Here is an 18,306-nt window from a genome sequence, read left to right as displayed (position 1 = left end):
GGTTATTACAAGATAACGGGTATCATCCTACATACTTCTTTGATTATTGTCTCCTCCCACTAGAATGTAAGCTCTGGACAGGAACAATATGCCCAGCATGTAGAACAGTGCCTGGGACATAGTAGGCCATCAATAATTTTTTGTTAAATGAATGAAGACTGCACACAGCAACCAGGAACCAGCTCATGTAGGGCCTTGTAAGTCCCCCACTTTATTTTATATGTGAAGGACAGTCGTTGGAGAGTACGTGGTCTGACTTAACAGTTTAAAAAGACCACTCCGGCTGTAGTGTGGAGGGAAGATTGTACCGGGGGTAAGAGTGGCCTCGGGGGCAGTTGGAGGTTAATGCAACATCCAATCAAGAAAGATAATGAGGACTTGAGCTAGGGTGAAGAAAGGTCAGATTTTTAGATATATTTTGGTGTTACAGCTGACAGAACTTGTTAATAATGAGGCGTCTGAGAAAAAAAAGAGGAACTGAGAATAACATCTACGGCTTCCCTGGTGGCCTAGTGGTTAAGAATCTGCCTGCCAATGCAGGGGACACGGGTTCGAGCCCTGCTCTGGGAAGATCCTACATGCTGCAGAGCAACTAAGCCCGTGCGCCACAACTACTGAGCCTGCGTCCTAGAACCCAAGAGCCACAACTACTGAAGCCCGTGTGCCTAGAGCCCGTGCTCCACAAGAGAAGCCACTGCGATGAGAAGCCCGCGCACCATGACAAAGAGTAGCCCCCGCTCGCCACAACTAGAGAAAGCCCGCACGCAGCAATGAAAACCCAATGCAGCCAAAAATAAATTTTAAAAAATAATAAACAAAAAAAAAGAATAACATCTAGGTTTTTGGCCTCAATACTTAATCTCTCTGAGCCTGTTTCCTCTTCTGTAAAATGAGGATAATTAGAGCATCTCTCTCGGGATTGTTGTGAGAAAGAGAGTAGAGGACGACCGTTGCTCACACAGTGTCAGGCACATGCTAAACACTCAATAAATGTTAGCTCTTCTTATTGCCCTAAAGATAACTGTTTCCTAGGATTACAAAAATATCCACACCACAGAGACTGAGGGAAAAAATTGTTTTGTAGAGTGTACCCTCCCCTCCTAAGGGACAGACATTTACTTTATTTAACAGAATACTTAACATTAGTCTTGGCACAGTTTACTTGCACACAGATACCTAAGAGAATTCCTCACATTTCAAAAGGGTCATAAGCCTCCTTTAAGTAGTGCTTGTCCATTTAATAGTTAGCAGAAGGAGTAAATAAAAGCTGAAATTACAAACCTCTGCTGATTAAAAATCAATCAAAATGTAAGAAAAAGTATATCTGAAATAATAGTGATTTTTTTAAAAAACAGGTATTTGCTGCATTTTAATACACCAGAAACTAAAATACCATGCTGTCTGGTTCAATACAGGACACCTGGCAACCCTCTTTGTCAGTGTAACTTAGCTTTCTGCAAAGCCAACACCCAGCTCTTTTTGGCTGCATTGGCCTGTCCTCATTTCCCCCTGGAAAACTCTTTTGAACTTAGTACAGATAACATTTTGCCTCTATTACCATTAGCAGCTTCTCTCAATGGGTCCCCTGGCTTGGCGAGTGCTTGTATGGGTAACCCGGTATCTTCTTTCAAAGCCTCCCAGTGGTGGCCTCCAAGTAGCATGTGAAGAGCTGCCTGTGGGGAATTTAGGGGCTGCTTCGGGCCCTTCAGGGACTTTCCTGCTAGCATCTTCTTCTGCTTCACCAGATCTCCCTGATTATTGGTGATCTGAGCCCCCCACCCAACTGAAGACCAGCCATTCATCTTCCCAGACACCCTCTCTGCCCTGACCCCTCACAGCAAGGACCTCTTTTATGGACCCTTTTCTCTTCCTGGAGACCTCCCCCCACTCCTCTCCTCAAGCGAGACCCTAGGGCATTTCTTCTGCTGTGCTTCTCCCCAAGTAGGGCCTCTAATTCCAATCCAAGAGCTGTCTCTTCTGCCCTCTTAGAGCTGCTTTGAACTATCCAGTGACAGCCCCTTAGAGCTGGGCCCGACTGCCCCGACCTGGTCCTCAGCTGGATCCTAGTGGCCTATCGCAGGGCAGGGACCCACCTTTCCCACGGCCGACCCTGGAGTTGAGATGTCCCACGTGGCCTGGACAGACTATCCTTGCTCATCTTTCTTGCCAGCCACTCCCTGCGGCCCCAACAGACAAGCAGAATACAGCAATGGCTGGTTCAGATGGAGACACTCAGGAAAAGGAGAGGAAGCTGATTAAGAGCCAGCTTCAGAAATAGTCATGATTTCTCTGAAACAGTAGACTGCAAGGGGCAGGTACATTTAAAATGCTCCAAGCACACAATTCTTTGAAGATTTGGGCATTTGAATTTGGGGTGGTTGTTTTTTAAGCTTTCCAAAATGAGAAAAAAAAATGTCAGATACTTTTCTGCACACTGGAAACCAGAGCCTCGCCTGGAATCATAATGTAAAGCTTCAGACTCAATCTGGTGGGCAGGTTCACTAGCTACACATTCGTTCTCACACCTCTATCATTTACGACACAATCAATTTTCCCTAAAAAAGATATATCAAAAGCCAACTTCCAACCATTTAAAAAGTACCCTTGCAGTGTTATCTACATTCATTATTAAAATGGTGTTTTCAAAATTATATGAATTCTATTTAAAAATTATTATAGTACTTTTTTATGTACCAAGTACCGTTCTAAGAGCTTTACAAAGATTAACTTTTTAAATCCTTAAAATAACCTAATGAAACGGATACTGTTATTAACCTCATTTATAGACAAGGAAATTAAGTCACAGAGAGGTTAAGTAACTTGCCCAAGGTCACACAGCTAAGTGACAGAACCAAGAATTCAAACTGAGACAGTCTGGGTGGGTCACAGCCATATGCTGAGGTCACTAGGCTATGCTGCCTCTGTAAAAGGCCTGAAAATATATATATATAGATAGATAGATACTTTAATATGTATTTATTATATATAAAATACATATTATATACATATATTTTTGTGCATAAATGTTACATGTTTTATACATGTATATGTATGTACATATGTAAATATGAGAGAGAGAGAAAGGAGGATTGTAGGTGCAATTTTTCCAAATGGCCACCTTTCCGCATGTTTTCAACACATGCCTAAAACCCAGAAAAGTACTGTATACTTTTTCTGTAGCTACATCTTCTTGAGGAGCCTAGATAACTGGTTTCATAAACCTCGGCTTCTCATCTAAGAAATGAGGTGGCTAGATTAGAGGAACAGGTTGGTCAAGTGAGTGTAAGAAGCCTCCAACTTCAAAATTATTGAAATTTCCTGTAAGACTGACCAGGTACTTTTCCTCTTTACATCTGACTCTGTGAGATGTCCTGACTCAGTATTCTGTAAGCTAACTCTGGACTATTCTTGTGCCTTTTGGACTAAATATAATGTGGGTTTGTTCTGTACAACAGGTGATATTCTAATGCGTATGTGCAGGTTTAAGTTTAAATTTCTAGGGACTCTGGCCTTTGGGTTCACCAAACAGGTAAGGCTTAAGTTAACAAGTGGGGCCGAAGAAACACGTTCTATCTAGTACTGATGCAATTGCGCCCCCTGCCGGCTATGTGCAGGTGAGCAGGCTTCCTAAGGGCGCCACTTCTGCTCCTGGGGCACAGAGCAAACTTTCTCCCTCCCCCTTCTCCTGCAGGGTTCCAACCAAGCCACACTTGCTTAGCATTCCCTGAGCTAGGCACAAGTGCATTTAGGGCTGGGGATCGAAGATAAATCAAAGCGTCGCAGCCTTAAACGATCTCACTGTCTATCGGGGCATGCTCAAAGCAGCGCACTAGAATACAACTTGAGCGGTGCGTCTCTGGAACCAGCCTCCTGTCCCATACGTTTGCAACCACAAGTGGCACGGAAGAGCCTGAACCAAACAGCACAGTACAATGCCCTTTTGTTAGGAAAGGAGAAGTATGACTCACCCCAGCATTTTCTCTGTGCGCAGAAACTACGGCCTGCTCGGGAGCGACAAGTCTAATCGGTGCTCCCCTGAAGCCCCAGGCTACCTGGGAGTAGTCCTGAAAGCCGGCTCTTCAGGGTGAGGGGCTGCAAGGAAAGGTCACGATTTAACAGGGAAAGAACAGAGGTTAAGAACGGGGCCAGGAGGAGATCTAAGCATTTTGATATTAAATTAATAAGTAACAAGTGCATTAAAAATATATAACCAAGACCTCTAATGCTTTTAGTAACAAGATGCTAACTTAGCTTCCCAACTAGACTTTGTTGGATTTTTTAAAAGAGAATTTTATCTGTTTGAGTTTTTCACACTAGGCCAGGAGGCCTCCTCAATTTCTAAAACACAAAAATTCTTTCTGTTCCTCTTCTCAAACCTAATCAGACTCTGGACACACCCAGCAATTCATTGTGTCTTTTAGTTAACTCTCTGTCTCCTTTCACTTTAGAGAAAGTTCTGCTGGTAACAAAACCTGCTCTACACGCCAGGAGGAAAAAGGACTTGAAGGAAGAGGAAGAACACATTTTTCAAAATTCTTTTCAAAATATATGAGGGGGAAAAAAATATAAGAAGCGGAGAAACATGCCATTCGATGCAGGAGTCACTCTGGACAAGTGTCTTGGAATCAAGTCCTAAAGGACAGCCATCATGGCAACAAAAGGTGGATGTAATTACAAATAAGGACCTTGGAAGAATCTCTAGAACGGTTCCTACAAAGAGTGCAGTTCAGAAAAATCTATGCAAAAGAAGAAAGACAAAAGTGGAACCTCATGAGAGCAGAGAAAAAGCAAAAGGTGAGAAGGGAGAGAGGAGGAGGTGGGAGGTGGAGAGGAAGGGGCAAGTGTGGGTGTTGGGCTGCACCAGGGTGAGCATCTCACATTTGTAATTCAATGTAAGAAATGCATGGCTTTGTAAAAAGCAGGCAAAGTAAGTAGAACTTCAGTGTTCTCACACACACACACACACACACACACACACACACACAGTAAATATGTGAAAATGCGGACAGTGCAGAGAGCATAATGTTGAAGTGAAAGCCTCTTCCCTGCCCTCAGCGCATAGCCACTAATAGGGGTGGGAGAGGTGCAGGGGGTGGGGACAGGTGGGAGGCCGTGTGCCCCTGAGACAGTGGCTGCACGCTGACCCGCTGGAGGCCAGCCCTGGACACTGTGGTTTAAACCAAAGGTTTTCAGCTAATGGCTTCACAGGAAGCCCATACACAGGCTTCCCACCCCTAAAAATCCTCACCTAATTCTCAGCAAATGTGAGACCTATTGCCAAAAACAACAGCCACCTCCCTATTTGATTTAATTGGCAAAAAAAAAAAAAACCCTCTATTTTTATGCATGCCTGAAATGTTAAGAATGTACCTGTAGCAAATTTGAACAGAGCGCATTAAGCTTTGTGAAGTAAACTGAGTGAAAGTGTGTACAACAAATATACAAATGTCTCTCTCTGGACCTGGGTCAGCTGGTGTATGGTAATAAAAGCAGACCGGAAGATTCACCCAGTTGTGTTGTATTTATACAGTATCTCTCTCCTCTGTCCTAATGCACAGGAGGTGGCAGTGGGAATGAGGATGAGGATGGAGAGGAGAAGGTGTTAGGCTAATGTTGTGTGCCTGGTGATAAATGAAAATGTTGAATTTCCACAGGTATGTTAGAATTTCACACATCCTGTAGAGAGGTTAAAATAGCATTTTCTCATTTAGCTTTAACATAAAGTAGTTAATCCCGAAGAATGGGTAACATATAGTACTTTACCTATTATAGAAATAATGATAAATACTATTTATGTAATAAATAATGAATGATAGATATTTATAGTAAACATAGATTCTCCTTCATGCAGTTATAAAGGGAGCTCTAGTTGTTGTTTTAGTAATAATCCCTTATATAATAATTCTTTATGAATTATTAAAGTATGAGTTTGGCCTTTAACTAGAATATCTACCACGTTCTAGCAAGGTTAGGACTAGAACAGCTCTCATTGCATTGCCCAGATTGTATTTCTGTATACTTTGTTAGTTGGTTGATTTATACCCTACTTTGTCGCACAAGAGATTTAAGATTGCCCAGTGCCTTTCACATCAGAGGTGCTAAGTAGTCTTCAACTGTATGCTATTAGGCTGTATATAAGTATATATAAAAATTGTGTGCCAGTTAGAGCAGTCATAATATTAGATGAATATATTTGAATAATACTAAATACTAAAACACGTGGTAACTGAAATGGTTTCTCACACATACACACACACAAACACACACTTTTTTTTTTTTTTAACCCCATAGCTTTTCTGAACAGCAACAGAAGAAAAATGCAGAAAATATAAAGCCAAGCTGGGGTAGGTCTTATGCAGTGAGCTCTTTGGGGTCCCTAGCAGAGACATAGATTTCAGTCTGTTCATAGTTATCCAAATTAACACAACAGAATAGAGATATGAAGGCTTGAGAAGATTCAGTCATCTCAGCATCATCCTTTCAAAGAGCTGTCATCAGACGCCTTTTGATTCTAAAGGGAAAAGGATAAAAACACTGTTCTTCCTAGGGAGCTAATTCTATATAATTGAAGTAGTCAAACCAAATAGCTCTTTATATTTATTTACAGTGTTGTAATTGTATAACAGGATAGAGGTATCAAATGCATTCAATAGATAAAATGCACTTTATTTAAAATAGGGAAGGATTTCCTGGGGGGACCATAAAATCAAGAATGTTGTAATAATTTTGTGAATCATCCAGGCATAATTACCAACCAATAAAAATAAAATATTACATATACTCTCAGTTTTCACTAGATATTGGTTTATAAGTCATTGTTCTATTGTTTGCTTTGGTTAAAACAAAGTCTTTAAAACCAATATCCTTTATTTGTCAACATGTACTAGGTGGAAATCTTTATAATCATGGAATTTTATGTGTAAAAAGCTGCCCAGACAGGTCCCAGCTCTGGGTGTGCAGTGTGCACCGGCCACGGGAGCATCCTTGTGGCCCAAGGGCCTGGATAGGCTGGGCCTTTCCCAAGGGACCCTGAAGTAACACAGCTAAAAGTGGAGAAACAGAAGTTAAGATCTCAGCTGATAAGATGGGCCTTGCATGAGGTCAGAGGGCAAGTAAAGTCAACAGTGGGAAAACAGTAGTGATTAGAACCTGGAAGTTGAGAAAAAGACAAAGCAAGGCTTTATGAGAACTGAATCAACCAGAACAGTTCAAAACTAAGGCTCTGGATGACAAGGTGGGTCAGAATATTCCCCATCCCCCTTTTTTAGTCACTATATTACCAGTTTAATTTACACTGAGGAATCTATGCCCACAAGCAACCAAAATAATGATGATGATGATGATGATGATGATGATGATGGAATGATTAGTGTATTTTCTCCCTGAATTCTACACATGTGATGCAACAGCTCTTAATCAAAAGCTACTTTTCTGGTTTACCTGAGAAATCACTGTCACAAGGACCAGAAATACTCAAAGAAATACTCCATTCTCTCTTCAGACCTACCTGGGAATTAGAAGGTAGCCCGGTGAACAAGGAGTCAGCCCAAGTGAGTCCGAGGCATAAAGCTGCAGTGGCACAAGGCTGTGATAGTTTAGGCACCCATCTTACTGTTGGAGTATCTTATTCCCCTACAGAATCTACAATAGAGCTGGATTTGTCACTGGGACCAAAAATGCTGGCTGACAGTCCTTTGGGATCCAGAGTTGTGAAAAAGGGAGAATCAAGGGGACTAAGAATTGTTTCTGCCACCTAGGGAGTATAGAAGATTTTGCAGTTTCTTTTTTGTAAATTGGAGATATGACCTCCCCACCAAAAAAAAAAAAAACCTTCTAGGCCCTAGGCATGGAGTCTGTAGTATTCAATGGATAAAATGGTTCTGTCAGCTTTAGCCTCAGCCAGAGATGAAAGAACCAGCATTCCTGATAGAATTAAGAGACCGAAGGTACTGTTTGCTGGAAATAAGCCATGGATGGAAGCTCCAGGGGGACAGGGACAAAACCATATCCCCAGCACCTAACAGGGCCTGGTTCACAGTAGGTGAAGATAAGTATTTGAAAATGAATAAACAAAAAGATAAACCAGAAAATCGAAATAGAAGGATGATGAGGTAACTAGTTTTAAGTAATAAAAACCCTGAGAGATCAGAATCCAGGAAATTAGATTCCGTCTAAAAGGCTATAGAACCTGGAAATCAGAATACAGGTCTAATCATGACAGTGGCCTCTTTTGCATTTCCTGCTGAACTAGGATGGGATTAAATTTCTAGATATTTTTTTCAAACATTTTATTATGAAAATTTACAAATATACAGTAAAGTTGAGAGAATTTTATAGTGAATACTGTGTAATTACCATCTGGATTCTACCATTAATATTATACTATACTTGGTTTATCACATATATATTCATTTCTCTATCCAATCATCAATCATTCTTATTTTTTATGCATTAAAAAGGGGACATCATGAGATGTCCCCCTAAATAGTTCAGCTGACATATCATTAACTAGAGCTAAAGATTTGCTGATTTTTTTAAATTTTTGAATGAAATTTATATACAATGAAGTACAAAATCATAAGTGTAAATAACCCAGTTTTAACAAATGCTTACACCTTCATAACCCAAATCCCTCTCAATATATAAAACACCACTGTCCCCTGAGACACTTCTCATAATTTTTAAGAGGTTTTTTTTGTTGTTGTTGTTTGTTTTGGTTTTTTGTTTTTTGTGGGGTTTTTTTGGTGAGGGGAGGATAATAGAAGTGTTGACACTTCAGTGTGGGCTGATTACAGCTTAAAATAGCTAGAAAAAACTTAGTGGTGGTCCTACACCAAGGGGGGAAAGTGGTGGCGGTGGTGGTGTGATGAATTGGGAGACTGGGATTGACATATATACACTAATATGTATAAAATGGATAACTAATAAGAACCTGCTGTATACAAAAATAAGTGAAATTCTAAAATTAAAAAAAAAACTTAGTGGTGGTCCTATATCAAGAGTAAATGGGTATAATGTTATAAGTCATAATTCTAGTTATTACTTTAAAATGTATATCTCAGAAGTAAAAAAAAAAGAGTAAATGGAACTCCGTGAGCATCACCTTCAGAAATGATCTCCAGTAATGAGATCCATGAGAATAATTGATTACTTGCTATTCTCAAACTTCAGACAGCCTCAAGTTAAAGAAAAGACCAATATAAACATACAGCTTGTAGCAAACCTTTCTACTTTCACATCCTCCACTGACACACACACAGAAGGAACAGAGCTAGTTCACATCCCCAGCCTGTGTCCTGGAGCTCAGACGGCCTGAGTCTCATTGCTATGATCCAGACTATGCTGGGTGGCTTTCTGCACTTTCTCTAATACCCAGACAGATGAAATTCTTAAAACCAATAAGCCAGTACGTCTTATTTCCCCTCAAAATTGTGTGTTGAAAACCATTCAAAAAGCGTCTTATTATATGTCTTAAGATAATAAAATATAATTATTTACATTACCAGATTTGATCTTCATTTAACTTGCAGTTTGCTGTACAACATTTCAGGTGCAGCTTATGGCATCAGAATATGGAACTTTGTAGTACCTGGACATTATGATGTCATTAAAATATCCTTTAAAAATTTTATTATGGAAATTTTCAATCATACACAAAAATAGAGAGAATAATAATGAATCTCCATGTACCCATCACCCAGCACCAACAATTATCTTCTTAGTAAAATGCATTAAAAATTCACACATGTTGTTGCATGAATCAGTAGTCTGTTTCTTTTTATTGCTGAGCAGTATTCCATTGTATGGGTTACCACAGTTTATTCATTCCACCTTGATTGCTTGTTTTGGGGCAATTAAGAATAAATATTCACATATAGGTTTTTGTGTGAACATAAGTTTTCATTTTACTTGGATAAATACCTAACAGTGGGATTGCTGCTGAGTCATATGATAAATATATGCTTAACTTTATAAGAAACTGCCAATTTTTTTTCCTAAACTGTCTGAACCATTTTGCATTTCCAGCAGCTATGAATGAAAGGTCCTGTTGCTCTACATCATGGGCAGCATTTTGTATTCAGTTCTTTATTTTTCTTTATTTTAGCCATTCTAATAGGTGTGTAGTAGTTCCCATTGTGATTTTTTTTTTAATTTATTTGTTTATTTTATTTTTTGTTTCTTTTTGGCTGTATTGGGTCTTCGTTGCTGCGTGCAGGCTTTCTCTCTAGTTGCGGCGAGCAGGGGCTACTCTTGGTTGTGGTGCACGGGCTTCTCATTGCGGTGGCTTCTCTTGTTGCAGAGCACGGGCTCTAGGCCCACAGGCTTCAGTAGTTGTAGCACACGGACTCAGTAGTTTTGGTGCACGGACTCTAGGGCGCATGGGCTCAGTAGTTGTGGCGCATGGGTTTAGTAGCTCTGCGGCATGTATGGGATCTTCCCGGACCAGGGATTGAACCTATGTCCCCTGCACTGGCAGGCGGATTCATAACCACTGCGCCATCAGGGAAGTTCCTCCCATTGTGATTTTAATTTACGTATTCCTAATGACTAACGATGTTAAGCACCATTCCATATGTTTATTTGTCATCCATATATCTTCTCTGGAGAAGTTTCTTTTCAGATATTTTTCCCATTTTAAAATTGAGTTATTTGTTTTATTATTATTGAGTAAAAGTTCTTTATATATTCTGGATACAAGTTCTTTATTGGATATGTGATTTACATATATTTTATCCCCACCTATGGCTTGTCATTTCATTCTCTTTATTCTTTTGCAGAAGAAAAGTTTTTAATTTTGATAAAATTCAATTTCTCAACTTTTTCTTTTATGATTGTGTTTTTGATGTCATGTCTAAAAACTAATCACCAGATCCAAGGTCTCGTTTTTTTTTTTCCTACAAGTCTTACAGTTTTGTATTTTATATTTAGGTCTGTGATCCATTTGAGTTAATTTTTGTATGCAGTATGAGGTATGAAACTATGGAACTCTTAGAAGGAAAGCTTTATGATGTTGGGTTTGGCAGTGATTTATTGGCTATGACACCAAAAACACAGACAACAAGAGCAAGAATAGGCAAATGGGACTGCATCAAACTTTAAAACTTCCGTACAGTAAAAGAAACTGTCAACAGAGTAAAGAGGCAACCTAAGAATGGGAGAAAATATTTGCAAACCATATATCTAATAAGGGGTTAATATTTAGAATATATAAAGAACTCCTACAACTCAACAACAGCAAAAAACAAAAAAAAAGATTAAAAAATGGGCAATGGATCTGAACAGATAGTTCTCCAATGAAGATATACAAATGGCAACAAGCATATGAAAAGATGCTTAACATCACTAATCATCAGGGAAATGCAAATTAAAACAATGAGATATCAACTTACACCCATTAGAATGGCCACTATCAAAGAAACAGAGTAAGTGTTGGTGAGGATGCAGAGAAATTGGAACCCTTGTGCCCTATTGGTGGGAAGTTAAAAATGGTGCAACTACTATAGAAAACAATATGGAGTTTCCTCAAAAAATTAAACGTAGCATTACCATATGATTCAGCAATTCCTTTCTGGGTATATATATTCCAAAAGAATTAAAACATGATTTCAAAGAGATATTTGCACACCCATGTTCACTGGAGCATTCTCAGTAGCCAAGAGGTGGAAGCAACTTAAATGTACATCAACGGATGAATGAATAAAGCAAATGTGGGTGTGTGTGTATATATAATGTGTATATATATGTATGAATATACGTGTATGTATAATTATTCATATATATACTATTTTGCCTTAACAAAAAAGGAAATCCTGTTGTATGCTACAACATGGATAACCTTGAGGACATTACACTAAGTGAAATAAGCCAGTCACAAAAAGACAAATACTGCATGATTCCACTTACATGAGGTATCTAAAATAGTCAAACTCTTGGCAACAGAAAGTAGAATGGTGATTGCTAGGGGCTGGGGGAGGGGAAAAGGGGAGTTGTTTTTCAGTGGATATAGAGTTTCAGTTTTACAAGATGAAAACCTTCAAGAGATCTGTTACACCACAAAGTGCAGATAGTTAACACTACTGTACTATACACTTAAAAATGGTTAAGATGGTAAATTTTCTGTTTATATATATATGGTGGTACCTGGGAACTGGGTTTGCACAGAAGCTTGGAGGACGCTTAAGGTACAATTTTACCACCACATTGTATTTTCCATAAACAGATGCAGTTACTAGGCAAAAGTGTTTTAAGCCCAGAAGTCTTATGAGCAAGAGAGACATAGTCCTTAGGGAAACTGCTATGAAGCATTTGTCATAATTCCCTACTCAATAACCCAAATCATAATTTCTACCATGACTCAGGTCATCTTTGGGGACTGAAAAACAAACACTTTCTCATGTGTATGAGAAGTATTGAGAGGCACTGAGATGGGGTCGTCAGAGTCATGAGGCTGCCACTGCTGTTCTCTAGCTGTTTGACCTTGGACAGCCACCGATCTCTCTGAAATCTATTTGTAAATGGGGACACTGGTACTTCCCCTTACAGGATCAGTGGGAGGACTGGGGAGAAGGCCTGTGGCTCACTCGGCACTGTGCTTAGCACACAGTAGGTCCTCCAAAATACTGAGTACAATGGTGATGGTGATTCGCCCCTTCAGACTCCAGGCCATTTTCAACACATTTAATCTTGCATATGACTTGAATAGCTTGGTCCGACTTGTCTGGGAAAAGGGAGTTTTTCTTTCTGAATTCCAGAATTACATTAATTAGGCCTCAGGAACGCCCATTCCCAAACTCAATTAGAATAAGTTATTCTCTTCACTAAAACAGAATGATGAGTAAAATGGAGCAAGATAACTGTACTTTTTTTGTTTTTTCAGGGAGTTTCTCCATTTTCTCATAATGAAAGACCATTAAAGTAATCAGAAGACAAATAAAAATGTAGATCAAATGATCCTTTGTTACCTATTTTTACTCAACTGTACTTGAGGAATCCATTCATTAAACTGCCAGCAAACCAAAAGAAAAAAAAGAAAATCATATGCTTCTCCTGATGCCCAAGTGGCCTTGGTTATGTCATATATGGTGATCAAGACTATAACTACTTAGTGACACTGGTTTGCTGGCTTAACCAAAGTAATGGTAATACAAACCACGCTGAGCGACAAATCTCAAAGTGGAGTGCTCAGGTTATATTTTTGTATGTGGGAAAGTGTGGGCCACAATCTCTCTGTTGGGGATGGGATTGCTTTTTGGCCCAACTACTGCACTCTGTAATTATTGCAATGACACTGTAGACCAGAAGGTCAGTCTAAACCCCCTTGTGTGGATCATAATGGATTATAGCTTCACCTTGGACCTCATCCTGGCTGTCTGAAATAAGACCTACTGATCCCCTATGGAACTTACTCATAGTTGGCTGAGTCTGCACCCTTGGCGGGGAAGAGTGTGACTGAGGTAAAGACTGCAAGATGGTCCCATCCTGCTGCTTGGAGTCCTGTTGATAGTAGTTTTGATTAAATGTCGAATGAGACAAATTAAATGAATTTGCTCCCAGTCTCTGTGGTCAGATTAATCAGAGTAGCTGGTGGAGTGGCACACTTTGAGTAAAAACTCAAGTTCGGCCAAGACTGCATTATTCCGGGCTGAGAGGTGGAGAGGAATCTGCCATGGGCCCTGGGTGTCTCTGCATGTTCCTGCTGGGTATGCCATGAATGCAAACCCCTGACCTTTCTTTCCCAGGGCCATTTTTCAGAGTTGTATTTGTAGCAAGCAACCTTGAAGAAGGGGTAATGTCTCTCCCAGACAAAGAGCAGGCTGGCTTTCACTTACTATACAGAGAATCTCCCCAGCTCCATGATTCTTTCCTCTAGTACAACCCACTGCATTCCCAGACATCCATCATGGACCCTTTGTGTCACCTTTGTGGGGCTTGTGGGACATGGAGAACCAACACAAATCAACATAAAGCTCTGAATACTACTTTTGCTGTGAGCAATAAAGTCCTTTGTCTGTGACTCAGGAATTTTGGGTCTTCTGCCAGCATCCACAAAACAGGACCGCTTGTAAGCAGGGTACAATCCAAGGCTTTGCACAGATCCTGACAGTCCTATATTTGGATTTGGCTGATGGTGCTCTAGTGGAGTCATTTAACTTGTTCTCTACGCCTATAAATTGGAAGCCAGATCTAGAAGTTTCATCAGATTCAAGCTCAGCTTTTATGGCAGAAACACTTTGCATTGGTGATGTGTCCTTTTTGTTACACCATGTTAGGAGATGTAACATCAGGTTTTCCAGTTTTAGTGATGCTCAGCCTAGCCAGTGGATTCAGTTGCTTTCAGTACAGTATAAAGTTCTCCATCAGCATTTCGTCTAATAATTTTAGCATTCATTGATGATCATTGCCCTGATCCCTTATTTCATTTGTGTTTTTTTTAAGGGTAACATTTAAATGGTATCATTCTTCTTCCATTTACCCTCTGTGATTCTTCGGTAAGGGAGAACTTTCTATCATTGACTATTTGGTTGCCCTAAAATCAGTTCATCCCTTTAAGCCTCTTCTCTGGGCCCCTTGTTTCAGGGAACCTCACACTTTGGAGTTCCTTCTTCCAACTCTTCTAAGTCTCTCTCTGGTACCTGGAACCAGCCAGGGTTAGCAGGGCCAACCAGGTGAGGTGCCCCAAACCCAGAATGGGACATGGTTTGGTCATAAACTTGGGTTCATTAGTTTCAAGTTTTTGTTTTGTTTTGTTTAGGGATTACTTTTTTTCTTTTGTTTTAATTTTGTTTTTAAATATGTAAAATATTTACATGGTCCCCAGGTCAAAACTGTATACTAAGGCACATTCACAGAAGCCTCACTTTCTTCCATGTCATCCCCTCCACCCTGTTTCTTCCCTCCTGCTATAAGTAATTATTTTGTTGTTGTTGTTGTTTATCCTTTCATTATTTCCTTCAAAAAATGCAGTCATATACATTTATATATTCTTATTCTCATCTGCTATTTCTTACACCAAAAGCAGCATACTTTATTATCCTTCAGCTTGATTTTTTTCTCTTAACAATATATCCTGGAGTTTACTTCATTTCAATATATAGGAATGTTTCTCACTCCTTTTTAGAGTTGCATAGCATTTCATTATGTGAACATATCATGGTTTATTCAATCAATTCCCTTATTGATGGACATGTGGGTTGTTTCTGCTTTTTTACTCTTACAAATAATGTCACAACAGGGAATTTCCTGGCCGTCCAGTGGTTAGGACTCCAGCGCTTCCACTGCAGGGAGCATGGGTTCAATCCCTGGTTGGGGAACTAAGATCCCGCATGCCACGTAGAGCGGCCAAAAAAAGTCACAACAATGAGTTTTATATAAACATCATTTGCATTTTTGCTGGTGTACCTTTGGGCTAGATTCCCACAAGTGGGATTGCTGAGTTAAAGGGTAAATGCATATTTATGTTTGCTAGATTTGGCCAAATTCCCTTCCGTGGTGATTATATCATTCTGCATTTATCAATACATCAGCAGTGTATGAGAGTAACTGCTTCTCCAACAGAGTGTATCATCGAAGTTTTGGGCTTTTGACAATCTAGTTGTTAAGAAATGGCATATTGATTTTTTATCCTTTTTTTGTAAGCTATTCTGAAAAATGTTTTAAGTATAAAATATCATTAATATGAAACATAGTATTTCCTCCAAGTAACTTTAATTTGCATTTCTCTTATTATAAGTAAGGTTAAGTATCTTTTCACATGTTTAAGACCATTGGCTTTTCTGTATCTGTGGACTGACTGTTCATGTCTGTTCCCTATTTTTCTAAGAATTGTTAGTCTCTTTCCTCTCAATTTTTAGGAGCTCTTTAAATATTAGAGTATTAACTCCTTGAGAATTCATTGCAAGATTGTGTTCAGTTTGTCAGCTGTCTAAATTGCTTTGCAGTACTTTGTCAGGACTCGAAGCCACTCACTAACCAACCAGAACATCAATTTATTAATTTACAACATGTAATAGTCCCTTCCAGTAACATAAATATCCCATTTCTGCTGTGCTAGGTACCTTCTTCCTGGTATCAGAATCCCTGAGAAACCAAATGATTGACAAGGAGGTTATTAAGTGGCTGTATCAAAAGCTACTTCAACTGTATAGACCTCTATGCTCTGCCTTCCCTTTTCTTACTAAGGATGAATCATCCGTGCTCTTACTGAAGGTCAACTCCACCACTTATGCTTTAGATCCCACCCCTTCACTTGCTCAAGGATATGGTTCCTGCAATTCTTTCTCTTGAATCAGGAATCTTCCCTTCACTATTGGATCCCTCCCCATCGGCATTCAAACAAACAGTAGTGTCTCCCTTCTTTAAAACAAAACTTCTAGACCTCACAATGTTTTGGGCTCACACATCTCTATCCAGCTACCATGCCATTTCTCTGCTCTCTTTTACAGTAAAAAAAAAAAAAAAAACCCAAAAAACTCAAAAGTTGTTTATTCCTGTTATGTCCACTTCCTCTCTTCCCATTTGCTACTGAACCCACTCTAGTCAGGCTTTTGTACCCTACAGTAACAGCTCTCATCAAGTTCACCAATGTCCTCCATGTTCTTAAATCCAGGCAGCCATTCTCAGTCCTCATTTTATCCATCCTCTCAGTAGCATTTGACACAATTGTTCACTCCCTCCTTCTTGAAACCCTTTCTTCATTTGGTTTTTGACATAAGAATCTCTCCTGCTTCTCATCCTATCTCACTGGCCTCTTCTCAGACACCTTTGCTATTCTTTTTTTTTTTTTCAATTGTAGCTTTATTTACCGATCTACACACAGAACAACTTTGATGGGCTACGCCGCACGGCTTGTGGGATCTTAGTTCCCTGACCAGGGATTGAACCCAGGCCCTCGGCAGTGAAAGCGGGGAGTCCTAACCACTGGACCACCAGGGAATTCCCACCTTTGCCTTTCTTCCTCAACTCAGTCCAGTTTGGTCTCTGTGGGATTTTATCAAGAACATCTCACCTGAGTGTTCTTTGGTCATATATGGTCTTTTTATTTACTTCTCCTGGGAAGCTAATCTCCATCATGTGTGAGTTTATTAAATTAAATCTAAGGGCAGAAATTTTGTTACTTAATTTCCAAGTCTAATAATCACCTCCATTTAATGTAACTAAGAAATTCCCCCACAACTAATCCATCTAAGATTTTAGTCATAATGTATACTCATGGCCTTAGTCTGACTGATCTAAGCTCTACTCTATATACCCTCAAATGCCAAAAGATAACACTGAAAGAACACCTGCTTAAGAAGCAAGTAGTCCTGGTTTCTGGTTCTAGCACTTATTAGTTATGCATCTGCTTAAGATACTTAATCTTTCTGAATCTCCGTTTCCACATCTTGTAAATGTGGATCATAATTTCTACAGTGCCGTTGTGAAGGTTTAATAAGACAACAAATGAGAAACATTGGTGTCTTGGTGATTAGTATTAACACCCATCCAATTGCATTAGCCAGAATAGTTTCCATTTTTTCATTGTCATGAGAACTGCTGAGATGAAGACACTTATATACATTTATATATGGTAAATATATACCTATGTGAACATTCTTAGTTGGCTCTTATTTCAAAATGTCTAATATTAAAAAAAGAGATGGTAACATTCAGTTGGCTATTTGAAGTTGTGTTTCATAACTTTGCTCACAGATAAAGTACCCATTGTGCCAATATGCCTTTCTAGTGAAGCAATGAAACCATCAAGATTAAGTGTACATTTTACAGAGAAATATTGATAAAGTTGGCAAAATATATAATATTTCTGATATTTAAAGGAAATGTTAGAAAACCATCATACTCTGATTGGAATTTTTTTCAATCTTCTAATTAAAAGGATAAAAGTCTTTTTCCTTACAGGATGGCACAATCACAAAATGGGAAGAGCCACATAATGTTGGAGAAGAATTTATATGAAAATAAATTATTGGTACGATAATTAAAGGAAATTCACATGAAATAATTTCTTCTATTCCATTAAGCAATGATACAGCTTTGAAATAAATCATTAAGATGTCAAAAATCACCTGTATGATGAATTATAGTTAATATATAAGTATACAAACATAACCTATGTGACTATGAGGTTTTACTGCCTATATATAAAAAAAGAAATGTTATTTTAAAACTTACTGACAATAGACATATAGGGTTTGTCAAATAGTGAACCCTTAAAAATTATTTCATTGAAAAAGTATACTCTTTCCCAATGTTATTGAGTGCACAACAAATGAAATACTAAGCTACTTTGATCAGCAATCAAAATTTAGG

General features: G+C 39.0%; 1 long non-coding RNA gene across 1 annotated transcript in view; it reads left to right on the top strand.

The window, feature by feature from the left end:
• LOC309647301 overlaps window positions 1–17,648 on the top strand; it is a 144,171-nt gene extending 126,523 nt beyond the window's left edge. Inside the window, exons 9-10 of the long non-coding RNA XR_014255919.1 lie at window positions 4,449–4,794; window positions 5,559–17,648. This is a non-coding gene — a long non-coding RNA (uncharacterized lncRNA). The remainder of the gene's footprint in view (window positions 1–4,448; window positions 4,795–5,558) is intronic.
• The last annotated feature ends 658 nt before the right edge of the window (window positions 17,649–18,306 follow it).

Source organism: Balaenoptera physalus (genome assembly GCF_965194825.1).
Source record: "Balaenoptera physalus genome assembly, chromosome: 18".
Lineage (NCBI taxonomy): Eukaryota > Metazoa > Chordata > Mammalia > Artiodactyla > Balaenopteridae > Balaenoptera > Balaenoptera physalus.
Note: the sequence above shows the minus strand (reverse complement) of the source record. Positions and strands in the feature narration are given on the sequence as shown.